Source organism: Heterodontus francisci, unplaced genomic scaffold (assembly GCF_036365525.1).
Source record: "Heterodontus francisci isolate sHetFra1 unplaced genomic scaffold, sHetFra1.hap1 HAP1_SCAFFOLD_43, whole genome shotgun sequence".
In the NCBI taxonomy this organism is placed as follows: domain Eukaryota; kingdom Metazoa; phylum Chordata; class Chondrichthyes; order Heterodontiformes; family Heterodontidae; genus Heterodontus; species Heterodontus francisci.
This window is the reverse complement of record NW_027141852.1, coordinates 5,445,158-5,456,238: the sequence shown is the minus strand read 5'-3', so window position 1 is coordinate 5,456,238 and position 11,081 is coordinate 5,445,158. Positions and strand designations below refer to the sequence as shown.

At 43.4% G+C, this 11,081-nt stretch overlaps 2 non-coding genes across 2 annotated transcripts; both read left to right on the top strand.

The window, feature by feature from the left end:
* The first annotated feature begins 4,739 nt into the window (after positions 1 to 4,739).
* On the top strand, positions 4,740 to 4,821 carry trnas-gcu (transfer RNA serine (anticodon GCU)). The gene has a single exon. It is a non-coding gene; the product is annotated as a tRNA-Ser (tRNA).
* A 5,856-nt stretch (positions 4,822 to 10,677) lies between these two features.
* trnat-ugu (transfer RNA threonine (anticodon UGU)) lies at positions 10,678 to 10,751 on the top strand. The gene has a single exon. It is a non-coding gene; the product is annotated as a tRNA-Thr (tRNA).
* Positions 10,752 to 11,081: the final 330 nt, after the last annotated feature.

Sequence of the window (11,081 nt, the reverse complement as noted above, 5' to 3'; positions counted from 1 at the left end):
GGAGGGGGACCAATATCCTTGCAGGGAGGTTTGCTAGTACTACTCAGGAGGGTTTAAACTAGTCTTGCAGGGGGTGGGATCTAAAGTAGTAATCTCTCAGATGAGATGGTTGAGGCAAATGTAGAGGTTAAAGCAAGCAAGTCCAGTAGGCAGGCTGGGCAGGGGCAGGACAGGGAGCGTGGAAGGTCTGGTAGGCTAAACTGCATTTACTTTAATGAAAGAAGCCTGACAGGTAAGGCAGATGAACTCAGAGCATGGATCGGTACATGGGATTGTGATATTGTAGCTATTACGGGAACGTGGTTGAGGGATGGACAGGAGTGGTAGCTCAATGTTCCGGGGTACCGAAGCTTTCGGCGTGACAGAGGTGGAGGTAAGAGATGAGGGAGAGTTGCACTATTGATTAGGGAGGACATCACGGCAGTACTTAGAGAGGATATCCGGGGGGGAATGTCCAGCGAGGACCTGTGGGTAGAAGTTAGAAATAAGAAAAGGGTGATCACTTTGATGGGATTATACGATAGGCCCCCCAATAGTCAGAGGGAAGTGGAGGAGCATATACGTAGGGAAATCACAGATAGGTGTAGGAATTATAGGGTTGTAATAGTGGGTGATTTTAACTTCCCTAATATTGACTGGGCTGCCTTCGTGCTAAGGGATCAGATGGGGAAGAATTTGTTAAATGTGTCCAGGATAGTTTTCTGAAGCAGTATATGGATGGCCCTACCAGAGAAGGGGCTACACTCGACCTCCCCTTAGGAAATGAGGCTGGGCAGGTGGTTGATGTGTCAGTGGGGGAGCACTATGGGACCAGTGACCATAACTCTATTAGCTTCAAGATAGTTCTGGAAAAGGATAGGACTGGTCCTCAGGTTGAAGTCCTAAATTGGGGGAAGGCTAATTTCGATGGCATCAGACAGGAATTCTCAAAAGTTGAATGGGAGAGGCTGTTTGCAGGTAAGTGGGAGGCTTTTAAAAATGAGATAGGAAGAGTTTAGGGCAGGCATGTTCCTGTTAGATGGAAGGGCAAGCTGACAAGTTTAGGGAACCTTGGTTGACGAGTGATATTGAGGTATGGTCAGGACAAAGAAGGAGGCATATGTCAGGTATAGGCAGCTGGGATCGAGCGACTCACTCGAGGAGTACAGGGGATGTTGGAGTACACTTAAGAAGGAAATTAGGAGGGCGAAAAGGGGCCATGGGATTTCCCTGGCACATAAGATACAGGAGAATCCTAAAAGATTCTATAAGTATTTTAAGAGTAAAAGGGTAGCTAGGGAGAGAGTAGGTCCCCTTAAGGATCAGTGTGGCAATCTATGTGTGGAGCCACAGGAAATGGGCGAGGTCTTAAATGAATATTTCTCATCCGTATTTACCGTGGAGAAGGTCATGGAAGCTAGTGAGTTCAAGGGAAGGAACACTGATATCCTGGAGCATATCAACATTACAAAGGAGGAGGTGTTGGAGGTTTTGAAGTGCATTCAGGTGGATAAATCCCCAGGGCCTGACCAGGTGTATCCTAGGATGCTATGGGAAGCAAGGGAGGAGATTGCTGGGGCCCTGGCAGAGATTTTTGTGTCATCGTTAGCCGCGGGTGAGGTACCGGGAGACAGGAGGATAGCTAATGTTGTGCCTTTATTAAGAAGGGCAGAAGGGATAAGCTAGGAAACTACAGGCCGGTGAGTCTTACATCAGTGGTGGGAAGGTTATTGGAAGGCATTCTGAGAGACAGAATTTATATGCTTCTGGAAAGGCATGGTCTGATTAGCGATAGTCAGCATGGCTTTGTGCGTGGGAAATCATGTCTCACGAATTTGATTGAGTTTTTCAAGGAAGTGACCAAGAGGATTGACGAGGGCAGGGCGATGGATGTTGTCTACATGGACTTTAGCAAGGCCTTTGACAAGGTCCCACTTGGTAGGCTGGTCCAGAAGGTTCGAACAAATGGGATCCAGGATGAGCTAGCAAATTGGATGCAAAATTGGCTTGGTGATAGGAGGCAGAGTGTGGTAGTGGATGGTTGTTTTTCAGATTGGAGGCCGGTGACCAGTGGTGTGCCGCAGGGATCGGTGCTGGACCCCCTGTTGTTTTTCATATATATTAATGACTTGGATGTGAATGTAAGGGGCATGATTAGTAAGTTTGCAGAAGACACCGAAATTGGTGGTATAGTGGACAGTGAAGAAGGTTGTCTAAGGTTACAACAGGATATAGATCAACTGGGAAAGTGGACAAGGGCTTGGCAAATGGAATTTAATGCAGACAAGTGTGAAGTGATGCATTTTGTGAAGTTAAGCCAGGGCAGGACATATACAGTGAATGGCAGGGCTCTGGGGAGTGTTGTTGAGCAGAGAGACCTTGGTGTGCAAGTACATAGTTCCCTGAAAGTGGCAACACAGGTAGACAGGGTGGTGAAGAGGGCGTATGGCATGCTTGCCTTCATTAGCCGAGGCATTGAGTACAAGAGTTAGAACGTCATGTTACAGTTATACATAACGTTGGTTAGGCCATATTTGGAGTACTGTGTGCAGTTCTGGTTGCCGCATTACAGGAAAGATGTGATTAAGCTAGAAAGGGTGCAGAAAAGAATCACAAGGATGTTGCCTGGTTTGGAGGGCTTGAGTTATCAAGAGAGATTGGACAGGCTGGGTCTGTTTTCCCTGGAGCGAAGGAGGCTGAGAGGAGACATGATAGAGGTATATAAAATTATGAGAGGCATAGATAGCATAGATAGCCAGAGTCTGTTTCCCATAGGAGGGGTGACTAAAATTAGAGGGCATAGATTTAAGGTGAGAGGGAGGAGGTTTAAAGGGGATCAAAGGGGTAAATTTTTCACATAAAGAATCGTGGGTATCTGGAATGAGCTGCCTGAGGAGGTGGTGGAGGCAGGAACAGTAGTGACAATTAAGAGGCATCTGGACAGGTACTTGAATGAGCAAGGCATAGAGGGATATGAAATTAATGCAGGCAGGTGGGATTAGTATAGATAGGCATTATGGTCGACATGGATGCGGTGGGCCGAAGGACCTGTTTCTATGCTGTACGACTCTATGACTATTTGAGAATCTGAAGATCCGCTTGGGGAAAGCGAATCAGAGCAGAATGAAGGGTGAACTGTCCGACTGACCAGAAGAGGTGAAGACACAGCTCAGTCAGCACATTCCCCTGATTTATGATGCTGGAATATTTCTCACACAGAAATTATTCAACCCAATGACAAACATTCTTACAGCTGATAATTTATACGACTGATTTAAGGACTGTCTCTCATGTGGTCACCGAGTGACGGTGAAAAGATATTAAACTTTGTTCTATTCAGTCCAGCTGCGATGAACTTTGAATGTTTCCGCCTTTTATAAACATTATTTGAAGGGTCTCGGTAACAGTATTCAGTGTTGATGAGAGTGGGGTCTGGGTGAGCAGCTGCTGAGTGTGACAGGGTCAGGACTGGATGCAGGAAGTTCTCTGACAGTCTCTCTCTCTCTCTCTCTCTCTCTCTCTGATGGGTTTGAGTTGATTTACAACTGGCAGCTGTTGGTGTTTCGATAAATGAAGGAAGTTCTCTAACCATTTTTTGGACAGACAGTGTAGCATAAGAATGTAAAGGGTTAATGCTGAAGACAGTGGGATCAACCCCTCCCACTGTCAGAGTGATGATGTAACAGTCACATGACATGAGGTTTGGGAGAAGAGAGAGCAGCACCAAGGATGCCAGCTTCGGAGGCTTGATGAGTGTGTATATAGTATTGTGTAAATTAGAAAAGAGTTCTTAGTTCTTTCAGCAGGAAATGTGTCCCGAAAATATCGAGAAACTCGCAATTTTATTATTCAGGAGTCGGAACACAGATATTAATTCCAAGTGACAGTTCTGGGTTTATTTCACAAAAAAAGTAGTGAATAATATTGCTCACTGATTGAAATCCCCCAGTGAGGAGACAGTTAAACAGGTGATCTGTTGGGGCATCCTTCAATCCAAGGTTTCGGCAGCATTTAATCTCCCTTTTTGGTGAAATTCCCTGTTATTTGCAACATTTTTATCCAGCTTTGATGGGCAAGTGAAAAAACTGAAAAAAGTAAACAGTTCCATCCTTTCTTTTCTTCCTTCTTCCCTTCTTTCTATCAGTCTCTCTTTTCTGTCCCAGATCAATATAATGATGAGAATCCCAATTTAATCAGTTGTTTCTGGTGTTTTATCCATTCCAATTAAAATTCAACATTCCAGTCAAATCTAGGTGTTATTCCACAGTGTCTCTCCATGTGTTTTATTCTGTTGTATTCTCTCATAGTCTGTTTGATGATCAATGTTACATCTCACTCTCTGTTCTGGTGAAGATCAGAAGCAGTAATATCTGTTTACGCCACCTGACAAGTCGGCTGAGGCTGTGTCTCTCTGATCATGTGGACTTAAAGCAATTCTTCCAGTCAGTTCAGTCGTCATTTCATGAGAAATTAGAAGTCATCATGACTTCGTCAGTGACCCAATGGTTCAGATGTCTGAGTGATGTTAATCATGGTGTGATCAAATGTTTGTATGTTCCAGTCTTTCCGTGGTGAGTTTTCACACTGAGTAGAAACGTGTTGGACATGGTCTGGAATGTTTCACACCGCTCCATTCCAAACAGGCCATGACCTGATGTGATGGAAATTTCATTCACTGACAGAAGCTACATTTCCATCATTGCACATCTGGCTGCACAGTCAGGATCTGAGCTGAAGGTGACCACTACGCCAAAACAGTTGACAAGGTGGCGGAGAGGTTAACATGATGGATTGCTAATCCATTGTGCTTCGCGCGCGTGGGTTCAAATCCCATCCTTGTTGTCAGTTTATGAACTGTCTAGTGCATTGTTGTTTCCAGGGGGGGAAATTTTGTGTTAAGTCGGCCTGGAAACCTGTTCTTGTCAATATCGAGAAGGTGATTCCAGAATTGTTTATACTTTATTAAAATTGAGACAGACAATTGGAATTCTTCACCCAAATTGGACTGGAATTAAGATCAAATTGGGATCACGAAAAGGAGGAAGATTTTTCCCTCCCTCCCTTCCTTCCATCTTTACTTTCTCTGGATTTACACCAAATGAAAGACTAACGGGAAAAGCAAACGGCGAGGGAGCAGAAGCAGAACATTATCCTTTGGCAAGAAATTTATTTTCAAATCTTCTTGATAGATTAAGTGAGTGAGCAATGCTTTGGCAGATGGAGTTTAAAATGAGGGGTCATCTAGTACCTACCAAAGATAGATCAGAGTGTTTTTTATAAATGGTGAGATGTTAGAAACTGGAGAAGCAGAGACCCGAGTGCTGAATCACTAAAAGCTAGTGGACTGGTAGAAAATAATGTGAAAGGCTAATGGAATCTGAAGATTGGAACTCATGTTGTAGTTATATAAAGCTCTGTGCTCCTGAAGTAAATGTCCCAGCCTGAATTGTGGGGAATCTTTGGAGAGTGATTTGGTTTTTATTCATTCTTGGGCGCGAGTATCGCTGATAAGTCTAGCATTTATTACCCATCCCTAATTGCCCTTGAGAATGTAGTGGTGAGCTGCCTTCTTGAACCACTGCAGTCCATATGGTGTAGGAACACCCACAGTGCTGTTGGGGAGGGAGTTCCAGGATTGTGACCCAACAATAGCGACGAAATGGCGATATAGTTCCATGTCAGGATGGTGAGTGACTTGGAGGGGAACCTGCAGGTAGTGAGTTCCCATGCATCTGCTGCCCTTGTCCTTCGAGGTGGTAGTGGTCACGGGCTTGGAAGGTGCTGTTGAAGGATACTAGGCAAGTTACTGCAGTTCATATGGAGATGGTACACACTGCAGCCACTGTGTACTGGTGGTGGAGGAAGTGAATGTTTAAGGTGGTGGGTTAGGTTCTGATCAAGTGGGATGCTTTGTCCTGGATGGTGTTGAGCTTCTTGAGTGTTGTTGAGTGAGGTGTATTCCATCACACTCCTGACTTGTGCCTTGTAGATAGTGGACAGGTTTTGGTGTATCAGGAGGTGAGATACTTGCTGCAGAATTCCCAATCTCTGACCTACGCTTATGGCCGCAGCATAGATGTGACTGGTCCAGTTTAGTTTCTGGTCAATGGTAACCCCCAAGATGTTTATGGTGAGGGATTCAGCGATAGTAATGCTGCTGAATATCAAAAGGTGGATGGTTTGATTTTCTCTCATTAGAGATATTCACTGCTTAGCACTTGTGTGGCCAGAAGGTTGCTTGTCACTTATCAGCTGAGAATGTTGTATAGGTCTTGCTGCTTGTGGGCACAGACTGCTTCAGTATCTGAGGAATTGTGAATCAGCAGGGAACATTCCCGCTTCTGACTCTTCTGAGTCAACAATGAAACAGCTGAGGATGTCTGGTCCTAGGACACTACCCTGAGAAACTCCTGAGGCAATGTCCTGGGCTGAGATGATTGGCCTCCACTAACCACAACCATCTTGCTTTGTGCGAGGTACGACTCCACCAAGTGGAGAGTTTTCCCCCGATTCCAATTGACTTCAATTTTGCTAGGGATCCTTGATGCCACACTCACTCAAGGGCAATCACTCTCACCTCTCCTCTGGAATTCCACTCATTCGTCTCTGGTTGAACCAATCTGCAATGAGGTTATAAGAACAGAAGAACAGAAGAAATAGTAGCAGGAGTAGGCCATTTTGCCCCTTGAGCCTGCTCCGCCATTCAATAGGATCATGGCTGACCTGATCATGGCCTCACTCCCACTTTCTTCCTGCTCCCCATAACCCTTGACTTCCTGGTAGATAAAAGTCTGTCGAACTCAGTCTTGAAGACATTCAATGATCCAGCCTCTATTGCTCTCTGCGCTAGAGAATTCCAAAGATTAATGAATCTCTGAGAGAAGAAATTCGGCCTCATTTCCTTCTTAAATGGAAAACCCCTAATTCTTAAACCGTGTCCCTGAGGTCTAGATTCCACCATGAGGGGAAACATCCTCTCAGCATCTACCCCGTCAAGCCCCCTCAGAATTTTATATGTCTCAATACGATCACCTATCATTTTTTCTCAGTTCCAATGAGTACAGGTCCAGCCTGCTCAACTCTCCTCATAAGACAACCCCTTCATCACAGGAATCAATCCAGTGAACCTTCTCTGAACTGCCTCCACTGCAAGGATATCCCTCCTTAAATAAGGAAACCAAAACTGTACACGGTACTCTAGGTGTGTTTTCACCAACACCCTTGTACATTTGCAGCAAGACTTCTCTACTTTTGTCCTCCATTCCCTTGAAATAAAAGGTAACATTCCATTTGCCTTCCTAATTATTTGCTCTACCTGCATGCCAACTTTTAGTGATTCATGTACAAGGACACCCAGATCCTTCTGCACCGTAGCATTCTGTAGTCTCTTGCAATTTAAGTAATATTTTTCTTTTCCATTCTTCCTACCAAAGTGGATAACCTCACATTTTCCCACATTATACTCTACCTGCTAGTATTTGCTTGGAGCTGAGAGACCGTGGCAGAACCTAAACTGAGCATCGATGATCAGATTATTGCTAAGTGTGCGGTGCTTGATCGCACTGTTGATGACATCTTCCATCACTTTGCTGATGATTGATAGTAGACTGATGGGGCGGCAATTGGTCAGATTGCATTTGTCCTGATTTTTTTTATGGAGAGGGCACACTTGGGCAATTTTCCACATTGTCCAGTAGATGCCTGTGTTGTAGCTCTACTGGAACAGCTTGGCTGAGAGTGCAGCTAGTTCTGGAGCACAAGTCTTCAGTACTAGAACCGGAATGTTGTTAGGGCCCATAGTTTTTGCTGTATCGAGTGCCTTCATCTGTTTCTTGCTATCATGTGGAGTGAATCGAATTGGCTGAAGACTGGAAACTGTGATGCTGGGGACCTCAGGAGGCCGAGATGAATCATCCACTGAGCAATTTCTGACAGAAGATTGTTAGAAATGCTTCAGCTTTGGCTCCAGCATCATTGAGGATGGGGATGTTTTTGGAGCCTCCTCATCTCATCTGTCCACCATCATTCATGACTGGATGTGGTAGGACTAAGGACCTGTGATCTGATCGTGAGGGAGATATCCTTGCATGGAGTGGTGGGATCTGTGGAGAGTGATCCTGATGAGTGTGTGTAAACCTGGAATGGAAGCTTTCTGTGGAGGTACAGGAGTAGGCCATTCAGACCCAGTATTTTATAAAGGTTTATCATAACTTATTTGCTTTTACTCTATGTCTCTATTAATAAAGCCAAGTGTCCTGTTTTCTCTTAGCAGCCTTTTCAAACCTTCTAAGATTGGTGTACATTGTCTCTTTGTTCTTGCACCCACTTTAGAATTGTAACATTTCATTTAGATGGCCTCTCCTTATTCTTCCTCCCAAATTGTATCACTTCACAATTCTCTGTGTAAATTTTATCTGCCATTTGAAAGCCCATTTTCCAGTTTTTTTTTAAGCTCCCCTCAAGTGTGTTACTATCACTGGCACAGGATGAAATTCCCGAGCATTCTTTGATGCTATCTCCATGGAAAGAGCAATCTGACACGCTAGCTCAAATGTCGGATTTTGTGTGTTTCGTATCTTTTCTCATTCACCAATATAAGCACAAATCTGTCTCATAATGTACCGTCTAAGAATGTGCCAAAGCTGCAATGCAGTGATAAATTCTTCAGTGTCACAATGTACTCACCAACTGATTCACTACTTTTCTGCTTTCTGGTTCCAAATTTCTAGCTTGCCGTGATCTCTAGTGGCTTAGGGTTGAAATGTTCCTCTAACTTGGTGATGATTGTTTTGAATGGCACATCTTTTGCCTTGATGGGAGCAGGAAGCTTTGTCAGCTGGTCATACACTTCCAGGCTAATTTCCATTAGCAAAATTGCTTTCTTGCCCTCAAGAATTGCTTTATACAGAGTCTTGACCTCTATATTTTCATCTTCACATTCCAATATGTTATTAGCTCTGAAAAACATTTCAATTCTTTCAATATATGAACTGAATGGTTCTCGAGCCCTCTCATATGTTCCGAGCCATGTATCCCATGGGTGTAGCCATATTTTCCAAAAATATCACTTTGAATCGGATGCACACTGAGACCCTGCGGCATCTCATTCAACTGAGGAGACAGTCTGTGGCCCAGGCTTCACACAATCCACCCTCAATCTCCATCATCCGAGCAGGTAGCTCACCAGGAGCTGGCTGATCTTGTTCACTGCCGTCCCTGCTGCTGTTTGCTGCCAATATTTTCGGACTTTTATCTCATCCTCATCACCATTTTCTCTGATATATTCAGGGGGCATCAGCAGAGAAAATGTACACCAAGTGTGGGAAGTGCAAGGAATTGTTAATTTACATCATTACCTCATGAACATAATATACAAATACATTACATGTGTGAATCACATCTTGATCACTATTACCTTTATACCAGATGTGTCTGAATAAATGGAACCCCGTCACAATAAACACTGTCACATTTCAATGTTTAGCGGAGAGGTTTGACGGCCTGGTGTGTGTGATTCCCACATTAATGTGTTTGTACAAAGTTCGGAGAAAGACGGAGATATGAATAATTTGTTGGGAAATCTTTAAGCATATCTCCATGTCTCTCACGCACAAAGAACTGCAAACACATGGATTCAGAAAGAACCTGAGTGCAAAATCAACAGAAAAAAACACAGCCAGAGAGACTTGCAGTAACCTGTAGCTCAGGGAAAGTACATGATGTTATGGAAGGGACTTTGAATTTTTTTTTTGTGAATTTTATTTTGTTGAGGAAATTATAATCAAACTGAATAAATGTAAGACCAGTTATTTTTCAAGAGGGCACTGAAAGTATTAATTTGACAACTATGTTGACAAGTTGTCACAACTCAAGATAAATGTAGAACAGAAGCCCTGGTAACGGGGAAATGTGGACAGAGAAGTCAGTCGTGCCTCTTGATTGGACAAGCCCGGCAGCAGCAGCGCGCACCAAAGAGGGCAGAAAAATCGCAAGCTTTTGTTTGGAGCAGTCATTGTGTTTTACCTTCTGGAGTGAGCAGCTGATAAAGTTAGCCAGAAGAAGTGTCAAGGAATGAGAGAAGACCGCAACCCACCTTGTTTTGCAGCAAATCTAGAAAAGACTCTGAGAAGTTCACTGTGTCAATTCGTCTCATATTCTGTCTTTGAAGAAAGCCTGCTAAAATTAATTCTCAACCCCGCCTCTAAATAAACTCTTTTAAAAGAACCGAGTGACCTGTGTACATGTACTCGGAAATTAGACTGCATGTCAATTTTGGAACAACATATCTCATCTGCTGTTTTCTTCAGAAATGAGCAAGTAATCAGTCCAAGTGTTTTTTTTGTCTTTAACAGAGCCCTGAATTGTATAGAAAAATCCCTTTTTTTTCAGTATGTGTGTGTGCGTGTGTTCAGCTGAGGTAAGAAAGGGACTTTAAATGTTGGTTAAGGTAAAAAGGGAACTTTTAAAATTTCCACCAGTGTGTTTATGCTTTACTTCATGATTAGTTAAAACTTGTTCTATAAGAAACTGATAATTTTGTTGTTCATTAAGTGTCTCCTATTCTGGGAAAAGTAGAGCATATGATTGACTGTATCAGTAAGTGGGAAAAGTTAAAATTTTTGTTGTGACCTGTGGAGAAGTGGGATGAGAATAAATAGTAACCACCTCAGATTTCAATTGCAACCGCACTTGTGATCTGGCTCTGTAGCTTAGTTGGTTGAAGTACCTGTCTTGTAAACAGAAGATCCTGGGTTCGATTCCCAGCGGAGCCTTATTTCATATTTGCAATATGCTTGAGAAGTTTCCGTATCAACATTTATGTCTGTGTCTTGTGAACTTTAACTGAGAATTCAAATTACATGATGAATTTCATTCACAGGAGAAAACAGCCTTTGTGCAGGATGTGAGTTTGGAATGGCTCTTCCTCCTCGTTCAGAAATTCAGTGCTGATATTTCAAAGGCAACTTCTTTGATACAAATTTGTTCACAGTTGCATTCGACCTGGAAAAAAAGCTCGACACTAATCTCACTGAAGGAAAGTGTGACCGTGTTGTCTGTTTCAAAGTGTGTGTGTCATTATGTGTTGCTTGTAACTGAGACTG